Source organism: Pseudophryne corroboree (assembly GCF_028390025.1).
Source record: "Pseudophryne corroboree isolate aPseCor3 chromosome 3 unlocalized genomic scaffold, aPseCor3.hap2 SUPER_3_unloc_4, whole genome shotgun sequence".
In the NCBI taxonomy this organism is placed as follows: domain Eukaryota; kingdom Metazoa; phylum Chordata; class Amphibia; order Anura; family Myobatrachidae; genus Pseudophryne; species Pseudophryne corroboree.
Genome location: NW_026967530.1, coordinates 1,277,409 through 1,294,680, shown reverse-complemented (window position 1 = coordinate 1,294,680; position 17,272 = coordinate 1,277,409). Strand labels below are relative to the sequence as shown.

Here is a 17,272-nt window from a genome sequence, read left to right as displayed (position 1 = left end):
GATGTCCAGTAGCCAAGAAGCCAATCCATCCTGCACGCAGGTGAGTTCACTCCTTCTCCCCTAAGTCCCTCGTTGCAGTGATCCTGTTGCCAGCAGGACTCACTGTAAAATAAAAAACCTAAGCTAAACTTTCTCTAAGCAGCTCTTTAGGAGAGCCACCTAGATTGCACCCTTCTCGGCCGGGCACAAAAATCTAACTGGAGTCTGGAGGAGGGTCATAGGGGGAGGAGCCAGTGCACACCACCTGATCGGAAAGCTTTACTTTTTGTGCCCTGTCTCCTGCGGAGCCGCTATTCCCCATGGTCCTTTCAGGAACCCCAGCATCCACAAGGACGATAGAGAAAATAATAATACCACATATCAGCGTGTGCCGGGAGCTGTGTTATTCCCCCTCATATATCACTGTACGGTCCCCTCTCCTCTATATAATAATAATACCACATATCAGCGTGTGCCGGGAGCTGTGTTATTCCCCCTCATATATCACTGTACTGTCCCCTCTCCCCTATATAATAATAATAATACCACATATCAGCGTGTGCCGGGAGCTGTGTTACTCCCCCTCATATATCACTGTACGGTCCCCTCTCCCCTATATAATAATAATAATACCACATATCAGTGTGTGCCGGGAGCTGTGTTATTCCTCCTCATATATCACTGTACTGTCCCCTCTCCTCTATATAATAATAATACCACATATCAGCGTGTGCCGGGAGCTGTGTTATTCCCCCTCATATATCACTGTACGGTCCCCTCTCCTCTATATAATAATAATACCACATATCAGCGTGTGCCGGGAGCTGTGTTATTCCCCCTCATATATCACTGTACTGTCCCCTCTCCCCTATATAATAATAATAATACCACATATCAGCGTGTGCCGGGAGCTGTGTTACTCCCCCTCATATATCACTGTACGGTCCCCTCTCCCCTATATAATAATAATAATACCACATATCAGTGTGTGCCGGGAGCTGTGTTATTCCTCCTCATATATCACTGTACGGTCCCCTCTCTCCTATATAATAATAATACCACATATCAGTGTGTGCCGGGGGCTGTGTTATTCCTCCTCATATATCACTGTACGGTCCCCTCTCCCCTATATAATAATAATACCACATATCAGAGTGTGCCGGGAGCTGTGTTACTCCCCCTCATATATCACTGTACTGTCCCCTCTCCTCTATATAATAATAATACCACATATCAGTGTGTGCCGGGAGCTGTGTTATTCCCCCTCATATATCACTGTACGGTCCCCTCTCTCCTATATAATAATAATACCACATATCAGTGTGTGCCGGGAGCTGTGTTATTCCTCCTCATATATCACTGTACGGTCCCCTCTCTCCTATATAATAATAATACCACATATCAGTGTGTGCCGGGAGCTGTGTTATTCCCCCTCATATATCACTGTACGGTCCCCTCTCCTCTATATAATAATAATACCACATATCAGTGTGTGCCGGGAGCTGTGTTATTCCCCCTCATATATCACTGTACGGTCCCCTCTCTCCTATATAATAATAATACCACATATCAGTGTGTGCCGGGAGCTGTGTTATTCCTCCTCATATATCACTGTACGGTCCCCTCTCTCCTATATAATAATAATACCACATATCAGTGTGTGCCGGGAGCTGTTATTCCCCCCTCATATATCACTGTATGGTCCCCTCTCCCCTATATAATAATAATACCACATATCAGAGTGTGCCGGGAGCTGTGTTATTCCTCCTCATATATCACTGTACGGTCCCCTCTCCCCTATATAATAATAATACCACATATCAGTGTGTGCCGGGAGCTGTGTTATTCCTTCTCATATATCACTGTACTGTCCCCTCTCCCCTATATAATAATAATACCACATATCAGTGTGTGCCGGGAGCTGTGTTATTCCTCCTCATATATCACTGTACGGTCCCCTCTCCCCTATATAATAATAATACCACATATCAGCGTGTGCCGGGAGCTGTGTTATTCCTCCTCATATATCACTGTATGGTCCCCTCTCCCCTATATAATAATAATACCACATATCAGTGTGTGCCGGGAGCTGTGTTATTCCTCCTCATATATCACTGTACGGTCCCCGCTCCCCTATGTAATAATAATACCACATATCAGCGTGTGCCGGGAGCTGTGTTATTCCCCCTCATATATCACTGTACGGTCCCCTCTCCTCTATATAATAATAATACCACATATCAGCGTGTACCGGGAGCTGTGTTATTCCCCCTCATATATCACTGTACTGTCCCCTCTCCCCTATATAATAATAATACCACATATCAGTGTGTGCCGGGAGCTGTGTTATTCCTCCTCATATATCACTGTACGGTTCCCTCTCCCCTATATAATAATAATACCACATATCAGCGTGTGCCGGGAGCTGTGTTACTCCCCCTCATATATCACTGTACGGTCCCCTCTCCCCTATATAATAATAATAATACCACATATCAGTGTGTGCCGGGAGCTGTGTTATTCCTCCTCATATATCACTGTACTGTCCCCGCTCCCCTATATAATAATAATACCACATATCAGTGTGTGCCAGGAGCAGTGTTATTCCCCCTCATATATCACTGTACGGTTCCCTCTCCCCTATATAATAATAATACCACATATCAGCGTGTGCCGGGAGCTGTGTTACTCCCCCTCATATATCACTGTACTGTCCCCTCTCCCCTATATAATAATAATAATACCACATATCAGCGTGTGCCGGGAGCTGTGTTATTCCTCCTCATATATCACTGTACGGTCCCCTCTCCTCTATATAATAATACCACATATCAGTGTGTGCCGGGAGCTGTGTTATTCCCCCTCATATATCACTGTAGGGTCCCCTCTCCCCTATATAATAATAATACCACATATCAGTGTGCCGGGAGCTGTGTTATTCCTCCTCATATATCACTGTACGGTCCCCTCTCCCCTATATAATAATAATACCACATATCAGTGTGTGCCGGGAGATGTGTTATTCCTCCTCATATATCACTGTACTGTCCCCTCTCCTCTATATAATAATAATACCACATATCAGCGTGTGCCGGGAGCTGTGTTATTCCCCCTCATATATCACTGTACGGTCCCCTCTCCTCTATATAATAATAATACCACATATCAGCGTGTGCCGGGAGCTGTGTTATTCCCCCTCATATATCACTGTACTGTCCCCTCTCCCCTATATAATAATAATAATACCACATATCAGCGTGTGCCGGGAGCTGTGTTACTCCCCCTCATATATCACTGTACGGTCCCCTCTCCCCTATATAATAATAATAATACCACATATCAGTGTGTGCCGGGAGCTGTGTTATTCCTCCTCATATATCACTGTACTGTCCCCTCTCCTCTATATAATAATAATACCACATATCAGCGTGTGCCGGGAGCTGTGTTATTCCCCCTCATATATCACTGTACGGTCCCCTCTCCTCTATATAATAATAATACCACATATCAGCGTGTGCCGGGAGCTGTGTTATTCCCCCTCATATATCACTGTACTGTCCCCTCTCCCCTATATAATAATAATAATACCACATATCAGCGTGTGCCGGGAGCTGTGTTACTCCCCCTCATATATCACTGTACGGTCCCCTCTCCCCTATATAATAATAATAATACCACATATCAGCGTGTGCCGGGAGCTGTGTTACTCCCCCTCATATATCACTGTACGGTCCCCTCTCCCCTATATAATAATAATAATACCACATATCAGCGTGTGCCGGGAGCTGTGTTATCCTCCTCATATATCACTGTACAGTCACCTCTCCTCTATATAATAATAATACCACATATCAGCGTGTGCCGGGAGCTGTGTTATTCCTCCTCATATATCACTGTAGGGTCCCCTCTCCCCTATATAATAATAATACCACATATCAGTGTGCCGGGAGCTGTGTTATTCCTCCTCATATATCACTGTACTGTCCCCTCTCCTCTATATAATAATAATACCACATATCAGCGTGTGCCGGGAGCTGTGTTATTCCCCCTCATATATCACTGTACGGTCCCCTCTCCTCTATATAATAATAATACCACATATCAGCGTGTGCCGGGAGCTGTGTTATTCCCCCTCATATATCACTGTACTGTCCCCTCTCCCCTATATAATAATAATAATACCACATATCAGCGTGTGCCGGGAGCTGTGTTACTCCCCCTCATATATCACTGTACGGTCCCCTCTCCCCTATATAATAATAATAATACCACATATCAGTGTGTGCCGGGAGCTGTGTTATTCCTTCTCATATATCACTGTACTGTCCCCTCTCCTCTATATAATAATAATACCACATATCAGCGTGTGCCGGGAGCTGTGTTATTCCCCCTCATATATCACTGTACGGTCCCCTCTCCTCTATATAATAATAATACCACATATCAGCGTGTGCCGGGAGCTGTGTTATTCCCCCTCATATATCACTGTACTGTCCCCTCTCCCCTATATAATAATAATAATACCACATATCAGCGTGTGCCGGGAGCTGTGTTACTCCCCCTCATATATCACTGTACGGTCCCCTCTCCCCTATATAATAATAATAATACCACATATCAGCGTGTGCCGGGAGCTGTGTTATCCTCCTCATATATCACTGTACAGTCAACTCTCCTCTATATAATAATAATACCACATATCAGCGTGTGCCGGGAGCTGTGTTATTCCTCCTCATATATCACTGTACTGTCCCCGCTCCCCTATATAATAATAATACCACATATCAGTGTGTGCCGGGAGCTGTGTTATTCTCCTCATATATCACTGTACTGTCCCCTCTCCCCTATATAATAATAATACCACATATCAGTGTGTGCCAGGAGCTGTGTTATTCCCCCTCATATATCACTGTACGGTCCCCTCTCCCCTATATAATAATAATACCACATATCAGCGTGTGCTGGGAGCTGTGTTATTCCTCCTCATATATCACTGTACGGTCCCCTCTCCCCTATATAATAATAATACCACATATCAGCGTGTGCTGGGAGCTGTGTTATTCCTCCTCATATATCACTGTACTGTCCCCTCTCCTCTATATAATAATAATACCACATATCAGCGTGTGCCGGGAGCTGTGTTATTCCTCCTCATATATCACTGTACGGTCCCCTCTCCTCTATATAAAAATAATACCACATATCAGTGTGTGCCGGGAGCTGTGTTATTCCCCCTCATATATCACTGTACGGTCTCCTCTCCTCTATGTAATAATAATAACATATATCAGTGTGTGCCGGGAGCTGTGTTATTCCTCCTCATATATCACTGTACGGTCCCCTCTCCTCTATATAAAAATAATACCACATATCAGTGTGTGCCGGGAGCTGTGTTATTCCCCCTCATATATCACTGTACGGTCCCCTCTCCTCTATATAATAATAATACCACATATCAGTGTGTGCCGGGAGCTGTGTTATTCCCCCTTATATATCACTGTACGGTCCCCTCTACCCTATATAATAATAATACCACATACCAGCGTGTGCCGGGAGCTGTGTTATTCCTCCTCATATATCACTGTACGGTCTCCTCTTTCCTATATAATAATAATACCACATATCAGTGTGTGCCGGGGGCTGTGTTATTCCTCCTCATATATCACTGTACGGTCCCCTCTCCTCTATATAATAATAATACCACATATCAGCGTGTGCCGGGAGCTGTGTTATTCCTCCTCATATATCACTGTACGGTCCCCGCTCCCCAATGTAATAATAATACCACATATCAGCGTGTGCCGGGAGCTGTGTTATTCCCCCTCATATATCACTGTACTGTCCCCTCTCCCCTATATAATAATAATACCACATATCAGCGTGTGCCGGGAGCTGTGTTATTCCTCCTAATATATCACTGTACGGTCCCCTCTCCTCTATATAATAATAATACCACATATCAGTGTGTACCGGGAGCTGTGTTATTCCCCCTCATATATCACTGTACGGTCCCCTCTCCCCTATATAATAATAATACCACATATCAGTGTGTACCGGGAGCTGTGTTATTCCCCCTCATATATCACTGTACGGTCCCCTCTCCCCTATATAATAATAATACCACATATCAGCGTGTGCCGGGAACTGTGTTATTCCCCCTCATATATCACTGTACTGTCCCCTCTCCCCTATATAATAATAATACCACATATCAGTGTGCCGGGAGCTGTGTTATTCCCCCTCATATATCACTGTACGGTCCCCTCTCCTCTATATAATAATAATACCACATATCAGTGTGCCGGGAGCTGTGTTATTCCTCCTCATATATCACTGTACTGTCCCCTCTCCCCTATATAATAATAATACTACATATCAGCGTGTGCCGGGAGCTGTGTTATTCCTCCTAATATATCACTGTACGGTCCCCTCTCCTCTATATAATAATAATACCACATATCAGTGTGTGCCGGGAGCTGTGTTATTCCTCCTCATATATCACTGTACGGTCCCCTCTCCTCTATATAATAATAATACCACATATCAGCGTGTGCCGGGAGCTGTATTATTCCTCCTCATATATCACTGTATGGTCCCCTCTCCCCTATATAATAATAATACCACATATCAGCGTGTGCCGGGAGCTGTGTTATTCCCCCTCATATATCACTGTACGGTCCCCTCTCCCCTATATAATAATAATACCACATATCAGCGTGTGCCGGGAGCTGTGTTATTCCTCCTCATATATCACTGTACGGTCCCCTCTCCCCTATATAATAATAATACCACATATCAGTGTGTGCCGGGAGCTGTGTTATACCCCTCATATATCACTGTACGGTCCCCTCTCCCCTATATAATAATAATACCACATATCAGTGTGTGCCGGGAGCTGTGTTATTCCTCCTCATATATCACTGTACAGTCCCCTCTCCCCTATATAATAATAATACCACATATCAGCGTGTGCCGGGAGCTGTGTTATTCCCCCTCATATATCACTGTACGGTCCCCTCTCCCCTATATAATAATAATACCACATATCAGGGTGTGCCGGGAGCTGTGTTATTCCTCCTCATATATCACTGTACTGTCCCCTCTCCCCTATATAATAATAATACCACATATCAGCGTGTGCCGGGAGCTGTGTTATTCCCCTCATATATCACTGTACGGTCCCCTCTCCCCTATATAATAATAATACCACATATCAGTGTGTGCCGGGAGCTGTGTTATTCCCCCTCATATATCACTGTACTGTCCCCTCTCCCCTATATAATAATACCACATATCAGCGTGTGCCGGGAACTGTGTTATTCCCCCTCATATATCACTGTACTGTCCCCTCTCCCCTATATAATAATAATACCACATATCAGTGTGTGCCGGGAGCTGTGTTATTCCTCCTCATATATCACTGTACGGTCCCCTCTCCTCTATATAATAATAATACCACATATCAGTGTGTGCGGGGAGCTGTGTTATTCCTCCTCATATATCACTGTACTGTCTCCTCTCCTCTATATAATAATAATACCACATATCAGCGTGTGCCGGGAGCTGTGTTATTCCTCCTCATATATCACTGTACGGTCCCCTCTCCCCTATATAATAATAATACCACATATCAGTGTGTGCCGGGAGCTGTGTTATTCCCCCTCATATATCACTGTACGGTCCCCTCTCCTCTATATAATAATAATACCACATATCAGTGTGTGCAGGGAGCTGTGTTATTCCTCCTCATATATCACTGTACTGTCCCCTCTCCCCTATATAATAATAATACCACATATCAGTGTGTGCCGGGAGCTGTATTATTCCCCCTCATATATCACTGTACTGTCCCCTCTCCCCTATATAATGATAATACCACATATCAGTGTGTGCCGGGAGCTGTGTTATTCCCCCTCATATATCACTGTACTGTCCCCTCTCCCCTATATAATAATAATACCACATATCAGCATGTGCCGGGAGCTGTGTTATTCCCCTCATATATCACTGTACGGTCCCCTCTCACCTATATAATAATAATACCACATATCAGTGTGCCGGGAGCTGTGTTATTCCTCCTCATATATCACTGTACGGTCCCCTCTCCCCTATATAATAATAATACCACATATCAGTGTGTGCCAGGAGCTGTGTTATTCCCCCTCATATATCACTGTACGGTCCCCTCTCCCCTATATAATAATAATACCACATATCAGCGTGTGCCGGGAGCTGTGTTATTCCTCCTCATATATCACTGTACTGTCCCCTCTCCCCTATATAATAATAATACCACATATCAGTGTGCCGGGAGCTGTGTTATTCCCCCTCATATATCACTGTACAGTCCCCTCTCCTCTATATAATAATAATACCACATATCAGTGTGTGCCGGGAGCTGTGTTATTCCTCCTCATATATCACTGTACGGTCCCCTCTCCTCTATATAATAATAATACCACATATCAGTGTGTGCCGGGAGCTGTGTTATTCCTCTCATATATCACTGTACGGTCCCCTCTCCTCTATATAATAATAATACCACATATCAGTGTGTGCCGGGAGCTGTGTTATTCCCCCTCATATATCACTGTACGGTCCCCTCTCTCCTCTATATAATAATAATACCACATATCAGTGTGTGCCGGGAGTTGTGTTATTCCCCTCATATATCACTGTACAGTCCCCTCTCCTCTATATAATAATAATACCACATATCAGTGTGTGCCGGGAGCTGTGTTATTCCCCCTCATATATCACTGTACGGTCTCCTCTCCCCTATATAATAATAATACCACATATCAGCGTGTGCCGGGAGCTGTGTTATTCCCCCTCATATATCACTGTACGGTCCCCTCTCCCCTATATAATAATACCACATATCAGCGTGTGCCGGGAGCTGTGTTATTCCTCCTCATATATCACTGTACGGTCCCCTCTCTCCTATATAATAATAATACCACATATCAGCATGTGCCGGGAGCTGTGTTATTCCCCCTCATATATCACTGTACGGTCCTCTCTCCCCTATATAATAATAATACCACATATCAGTGTGTGCCGGGAGCTGTGTTATTCCTCCTCATATATCACTGTACGGTCCCCTCTCCTCTATATAATAATAATACCACATATCAGTGTGTGCCGGGAGCTGTGTTATTCCTCCTCATATATCACTGTACTGTCCCCTCTCCTCTATATAATAATAATACCACATATCAGTGTGTGCCGGGAGATGTGTTATTTCCCCTCATATATCACTGTACTGTCCCCTCTCCCCTATATAATAATAATACCACATATCAGCGTGTGCCGGGAGCTGTGTTATTCCCCCTCATATATCACTGTACTGTCCCCTCTCCTCTATATAATAATAATACCACATATCAGCGTGTGCCGGGAGCTGTGTTATTCCTCCTCATATATCACTGTACGGTCCCCTCTCCTCTATATAATAATAATACCACATATCAGTGTGTGCCGGGAGGTGTGTTATTCCCCCTCATATATCACTGTACGTTCCCCTCTCCCCTATATAATAATAATACCACATATCAGCGTGTGCCGGGAGCTGTGTTATTACCCCTCATATATCACTGTACGTTCCCCTCTCCCCTATATAATAATAATACCACATATCAGTGTGTGCCGGGAGCTGTGTTATTCCTCCTCATATATCAATGTACTGTCCCCTCTCCCCTATATAATAATAATACCACATATCAGCGTGTGCCGGGAGCTGTGTTATTCCTCCTCATATATCACTGTACGGTCCCCTCTCCCCTATATAATAATAATACCAGATATCAGCGTGTGCCGGGAGCTGTGTTATTCCCCCTCATATATCACTGTACGGTCCCCTCTCCCTATATAATAATAATACCACATATCAGCGTGTGCCGGGAGCTGTGTTATTCCTCCTCATATATCACTGTACGGTCCCCTCTCCTCTATATAATAATAATACCACATATCAGCGTGTGCCGGGAGCTGTGTTATTCCCCCTCATATATCACTGTACGGTCCCCTCTCCCCTATATAATAATAATACCACATATCAGCGTGTGCCGGGAGCTGTGTTATTCCCCCTCATATATCACTGTACGGTCCCCTCTCCCTATATAATAATACCACATATCAGTGTGCCGGGAGCTGTGTTATTCCTCCTCATATATCACTGTACGGTCCCCTCTCCCCTATATAATAATAATACCACATATCAGTGTGTGCCGGGAGCTGTGTTATTCCACCTCATATATCACTGTACGGTCCCCTCTCCTCTATATAATAATAATACCACATATCAGCGTGTGCCGGGAGCTGTGTTATTCCTCCTCATATATCACTGTACGGTCCCCTCTCCCCTATATCATAATAAAACCACATATCAGCGTGTGCCGGGAGCTGTGTTATTCCCCTCATATATCACTGTACGGTCCCCTCTCCCCTATATAATAATACCACATATCAGCGTGTGCCGGGAGCTGTGTTATTCCTCCTCATATATCACTGTACGGTCCCCTCTCCTCTATATAATAATAATACCACATATCAGTGTGTGCCGGGAGCTGTGTTATTCCTCCTCATATATCACTGTACGGTACCCTCTCCCCTATATAATAATAATACCACATATCAGTGTGTGCCGGGAGATGTGTTATTCCCCCTCATATATCACTGTACTGTCTCCTCTCCCCTATATAATAATAATACCACATATCAGCGTGTGCCGGGAGCTGTGTTATTCCTCCTCATATATCACTGTACGGTCCCCTCTCCCCTATATCATAATAAAACCACATATCAGCGTGTGCCGGGAGCTGTGTTATTCCTCCTCATATATCACTGTACGGTCCCCTCTCCCCTATATCATAATAAAACCACATATCAGCGTGTGCCGGGAGCTGTGTTATTCCCCTCATATATCACTGTACGGTCCCCTCTCCCCTATATAATAATAATACCACATATCAGCGTGTGCCGGGAGCTGTGTTATTCCTCCTCATATATCACTGTACGGTCCCCTCTCCTCTATATAATAATAATACCACATATCAGTGTGTGCCGGGAGCTGTGTTATTCCTCCTCATATATCACTGTACTGTCCCCTCTCCCCTATATAATAATAATACCACATATCAGTGTGTGCCGGGAGCTGTGTTATTCCTCCTCATATATCACTGTACGGTCCCCTCTCCCCTATATAATAATACCACATATCAGCGTGTGCCGGGAGCTGTGTTATTCCTCCTCATATATCACTGTACGGTCCCCTCTCCTCTATATAATAATAATACCACATATCAGTGTGTGCCGGGAGCTGTGTTATTCCTCCTCATATATCACTGTACGGTCCCCTCTCCCCTATATAATAATAATACCACATATCAGCGTGTGCCGGGAGCTGTGTTATTCCTCCTCATATATCACTGTATGGTCCCCTCTCCTCTATATAATAATAATACCACATATCAGTGTGTGCCAGGGAGCTGTGTTATTCCTCCTCATATATCACTGTACGGTCCCCTCTCTCCTATATAATAATAATACCACATATCAGTGTGTGCCGGGAGCTGTGTTATTCCTCCTCATATATCACTGTACGGTCCCCTCTCCCCTATATAATAATACCACATATCAGCGTGTGCCGGGAGCTGTGTTATTCCTCCTCATATATCACTGTACGGTCCCCTCTCCTCTATATAATAATAATACCACATATCAGTGTGTGCCGGGAGCTGTGTTATTCCTCCTCATATATCACTGTACGGTCCCCTCTCCCCTATATAATAATACCACATATCAGCGTGTGCCGGGAGCTGTGTTATTCCTCCTCATATATCACTGTACGGTCCCCTCTCCTCTATATAATAATAATACCACATATCAGTGTGTGCCGGGAGCTGTGTTATTCCTCCTCATATATCACTGTACGGTCCCCTCTCCCCTATATAATAATAATACCACATATCAGCGTGTGCCGGGAGCTGTGTTATTCCTCCTCATATATCACTGTATGGTCCCCTCTCCTCTATATAATAATAATACCACATATCAGTGTGTGCCGGGAGCTGTGTTATTCCCCCTCATATATCACTGTACGGTCCCCTCTCTCCTATATAATAATAATACCACATATCAGTGTGTGCCGGGAGCTGTGTTATTCCTCCTCATATATCACTGTACGGTCCCCTCTCCCCTATATAATAATACCACATATCAGCGTGTGCCGGGAGCTGTGTTATTCCTCCTCATATATCACTGTACGGTCCCCTCTCCTCTATATAATAATAATACCACATATCAGTGTGTGCCGGGAGCTGTGTTATTCCTCCTCATATATCACTGTACGGTCCCCTCTCCCCTATATAATAATAATACCACATATCAGTGTGTGCCGGGAGCTGTGTTATCCCCCTCATATATCACTGTACGGTCCCCTCTCCCTATATAATAATAATACCACATATCAGCGTGTGCCGGGAGCTGTGTTATTCCTCCTCATATATCACTGTACTGTCCCCTCTCCCTATATAATAATAATACCACATATCAGTGTATATAACACTATGGGGGGATATACATCACCTCTGGGGTCTCTGTGTAACATCAGCCTGTAGACCACCAGATCGGATAATGGCTCCTGGAAGCAATTGTGGCCCCTCCCCCCCTCAAAATCACGTGCTATAATACTGGTGATATGATTGGAGACTACGACTGAGAGACAACAAGATGGCCGCCGCCTGTCATTTCTCAGCATTATTATGATACTCTAGTGATGACTTTTCTATTGTCTGATTGGATGTTTCGTAGTCACATGACATACGTGGTGTGTTGCTATAGAAACAGTATAAATCACTGTCTGGCAGCATCACGGGACAATGGCCGCCGGTTATATAATCATCTCTAATATGTCTGTCTGTCATATGTTTCCAAGAAGGGTGATAACACTCGGGGGTCTCACAGCATTACAGGGGGGGGGGGGATCACACAGGGGGGTCGCGCACAGAGGGGGGATCACACAGGGGGGTCTCACACAGCAGCACAGAGGGGGGATCACACAGGGGGTCTCACAGCAGCACAGAGGGGAGATCACACAGGGGGTTTCACAGCAGCACAGAGGGGGGATCACACAGGGGGGTCTCACAGCAACACAGAGGGAGAATCACACAGGGGATTCTCACAGCAACACAGGGGGGATCACACGGCAGTCTCACACAGCAGCATAGAGGGGGAAATCACATAGGGGAGTCTCACAGCAGCACAGAGGGGGAATCACACAGGAGATCTCACACAGCAGCACATAGGGGGAATCACACAGGGGGGTCTCACACAGCAGCACAGAGGGGGGATCACACAGGGGGGGTCTCACAGAAGCACAGATGGGGATCACACATGGGGGTCTCACACAGCAGCACAGAGTGGGGATTGCACGGGGGGGTCTCACACAGTAGCACAGAGGGAATCACACATGGAGGTCTCACACAGGAGCACAGATGGGGTATTGCACGGGGGGTCTTACACAGCAGCACAGAGGGGCAATTACACATGGGGGTCGCACACAGGAGCACAGAGGGGAGGATCACACAACAGCACAGAGGGGGAATCACACAGTGAGGTCTCACACAGCAGCACAGAGGGGAGATCACACAGGGGGGTCACACAGCAGCACAGAGGGGATATCACACAGGGGGTCTCACAGCAGCACAGAGGGGGAATCACACAGGGAAGTCTCTCACAGCAGCACAGAGGGGGGATCACACAGCAGCACAGAGGGGGAATCACACAGGGAGGTCTCAAACAGCAGCACAGAGGGGAGATCACACAGGGGGGTCCCACAGCAGCACAGTGGGGAGTCACACAGCAGCACAGAGGGGATATCCCACAGGGGGTCTCACAGCAGCACAGAGGAGGAATCACACAGGGAAGTCTCACAGCAGCACAAAGGTGGGGATCACACAGCAGCACAGAGTGGGGATCACACAGCAGCACAGAAAGGAAATCACACAGAGAGGTCTCACACAGCAGCACAGAGGGTATCACACAGGGGGGTCTCACAGCAACCCAGAGGGGGGATCATACAGTGGGGTCTCACAGCAACACAGAGGGGGGATCACACAGGGGGGTCTCATAGCAACAGAGAGGGGGGATAACACAAGGGGGTCTCACACAGCAGCACAGAGGGGGGATCACATAGGGACGTCTCACTGCAGCACACAGGGTCTCACACAGCAGCACATAGGGGGAATCACACAGGGAGGTCTCACACAGCAGCACAGAGGGGGGATCACACAGGGGGGTCTCACAGCAGCACAGAGGGGGGGTCACACAGGTTGTCTCACAGCAGCACAGAGGGGGAGTCACACATGGGGGTCTCACACAGCACAGAGTGGAGATTGCATGGGGGGGTCTCACACAGTAGCACAGAAAGAATCACACATGGGGGTCTCACACAGAGGGGGGATCACACAGGAGCACAGAGGGGGATTGCACGGGGGGGTCTCACAGCAGCACAGAGGGGCAATCACACATGGGGGTCTCACACAGCGGCACAGAGGGGGTATCACACAGGAGCACCGAGGTGGGTCTCACACAGTAGCATAGAGGAGGAATCACACAGTGAGGTCTCACACAGCAGCACAGGGGGGAGATCACGCAGGGGGAGTCACACAGCAGCACAGAGGGGGGATCACACAGGGGGGTCTCACACAGCAGCACAGAGGGGGGTCTCACACAGCAGCACAGATGGGGATAACACATGGGGGTCTCACACAGCAGCACAGATGGGGATAACACATGGGGGTCTCACACAGCAGCACAGAGGGGGATCACACATGGGGTCTCACACAGCAGCACAGAGGGGGATCACACAGGGGGGTCTCACAGCAGCACAGAGGGGGGATCACACAGGTTGTCTCACAGCAGCACAGAGGGGGAGTCACACATGGGGTTCTCACACAGCAGCACAGAGTGGAGATTGCACGTTGGGGTCTCGCACAGTTGCACAGAGGGAATCACACATGGGGGTCTCACACAGAGGGGGATCACACAGGAGCACAGAGGGGGGATTGCACGGGGGTCTCACACAGCAGCACAGAGGGGCAATCACACATGGGGATCTCACACAGCGGCACAGAGGGGGTATCACACAGGAGCACCGAGAGGGGTCTCACACAGTAGCATAGTGAGGTCTTACACAGCAGCACAGAGGGGAGATCACACAGGGGGGTCACACAACAGCACAGAGGGGGATCATACAGGGGGGTCTCACACAGCAGCACAGAGGGGGGTCTCACACAGCAGCACAGATGGAGATCACACATGGGGGTCTCAAACAGCAGCACAGAGGGGGATCACACAGGGGGTCTCACACAGCAGCACAGAGGGGGGGATCACACAGGGAGGTTTCGCAGCAGCATAGAGGGGATCACACAGGGGGGTCTCACAGGATAGCTATAACATGCACCCTCCCAGAAGAAGGCCCTATAGGCTGAAACGCGTTGGGGCATAAGCAGCATTCCATTCCTATATTGCACTAGGTAGCAGCAACCAGGACCCCATTACTGGCATACAGGAAAGCCGCACGTGACCAGCAGCAGCAGTAAGCACCGCTAATCGTGCTCGGAGACCGCCGGTGGAGGAGGACAAGTACGGGGACACGGAGGAATCAGGTGAGTCTCTATAAGGAGGGGGGGGCAGGACATGCGGTAACCCGCTCCGTTAGGAATATTCCACCCCCCAGCTCGACAACGGATTACAGCAGTACACAGTACCAGTGGATGCCCCTAAACAGAAGACACCACAGGTCACTGCACTACAGTAAGCAGGGCTGATCCGGAGCCCCTGATACACCCCCATCACCCAAAACAGAGTCCACACGCCAGAAGATTCGGACGTCTGACACATCTGAACCTGTAACGGCCGCAGCTTAAGTTCACAAAGTTACCAGCAGATTAGCACCAACAGGCTAAAGCTTTAGGCTGTCCCAGGATGCATTGGGGCCTCCTCTATAACCCCGCCTCCAGGCACTGTGAGCTCAGTTTTCTGCAGCAGGGTACATTGGTTTCCACAGGATCACCATTGTATCCTGCTGCAGAAATGTAGGTAGCCGCCTTGCACAATTGTTCTGGGGACGCACCACAGTGGGCCGCCCAAGAATGTCCAACAGACCGAGTAGAATGGGCTTTAACAGCAGGAGCTGGAAGTCCAGCCTGCGCATAAGCTTGTGCAATCACCATTCTAATCAATCTGGCCAAGGATTGCTTATTCGCAGGTCAGCCACGTTTGTGGAAACCAATCAAGACAAAAAGGGTATCTGACCTCCTAATCGAGACAGTCCTGTCCACGTATATACGGAGAGCCCGTACCACATCCAAAGACTGTTCTTTGGAGGACAAATCTGAAAAGATGAAGGTCGGAACCACAATCTCTTGGTTAAGGTGAAAAGATGACACCACCTTAAGTAGATAACCAGGGCGAGTTCTTAGAACTGCCCGGTCACGATGAAATATCAGAAAGGGTGGACGACAGGACAATGCGCCTAAGTCCAACACCCTCCTAGCAGAGGCAATAGCCAGTAAGAACAGGACCTTGGCCATGAGCCATTTAAGGTCCACTGACTCAAGAGGTTCAAATGTCTATGCATGCAGGTTCCAATGCAGAGAATATGACACGGAGCCGGTCTATGGAGCAGGCTTAAAACAAGCCGAAGCAGGTGCAGCTCATGCAATCATCCCGTTCCTGCAGATCACAGAGTAAATATATAACCAGACTGGCTGGAAGATGCTGGCATGGCCCACAGGGAAGAGCAGCACCACTTGTGGGAGAGTGGTACTGCGACAGATTGGGACACATTCCGCATGAATTCAGGTACACACATTCTTTGTGGTGTTGCTTGTTATGAATTTAGTGATAGCATCAATGTGTCCATTCATTTCAATTGGCTCATTTCTTCTAGTTGTAGCCTTGTCGTACACATTTTACAATTACTACATGGAAGAAACCCCTTAGTTCTATAGGTGAGTTTCCAATGAGCTTCTTACAAGCTTAGTTCTTATATCATGGGAAGTAAATTCTGTCTTTCTGGGATTACATATTTTAGAACTGGATCTTTTCTTGTCACTTCCCAGCATAGGCAGTGGTGGACCTACATTTTTGGGGCCTTGAAGCTAGAACTGTTATTGGGGCCCCTTACCAACAACAGGGCAACATCCAACAAGATCCAAAATGCCTTGCTGCCCTTGCAAGGACCTCAAGGCCCAAATGGTGGAGAACGGGGTGGTTAATCCTTAAA

General features: G+C 46.9%; 2 protein-coding genes across 2 annotated transcripts in view; both read right to left on the bottom strand.

Annotated features, from left to right (window-relative positions):
* LOC134984193 (gastrula zinc finger protein XlCGF26.1-like) overlaps positions 1-5,579 on the bottom strand; it is a 151,818-nt gene extending 146,239 nt beyond the window's left edge. Inside the window, exon 1 of the mRNA XM_063949821.1 lies at positions 5,520-5,579. The gene's annotated coding sequence lies outside the window, so the exon portion shown is untranslated. The remainder of the gene's footprint in view (positions 1-5,519) is intronic.
* The window catches only part of LOC134984191 (oocyte zinc finger protein XlCOF6-like), a 454,419-nt gene extending 441,837 nt beyond the window's left edge, over positions 1-12,582 (bottom strand). Inside the window, exon 1 of the mRNA XM_063949820.1 lies at positions 12,568-12,582. The gene's annotated coding sequence lies outside the window, so the exon portion shown is untranslated. The remainder of the gene's footprint in view (positions 1-12,567) is intronic.
* Between the last annotated feature and the right edge of the window lie 4,690 nt (positions 12,583-17,272).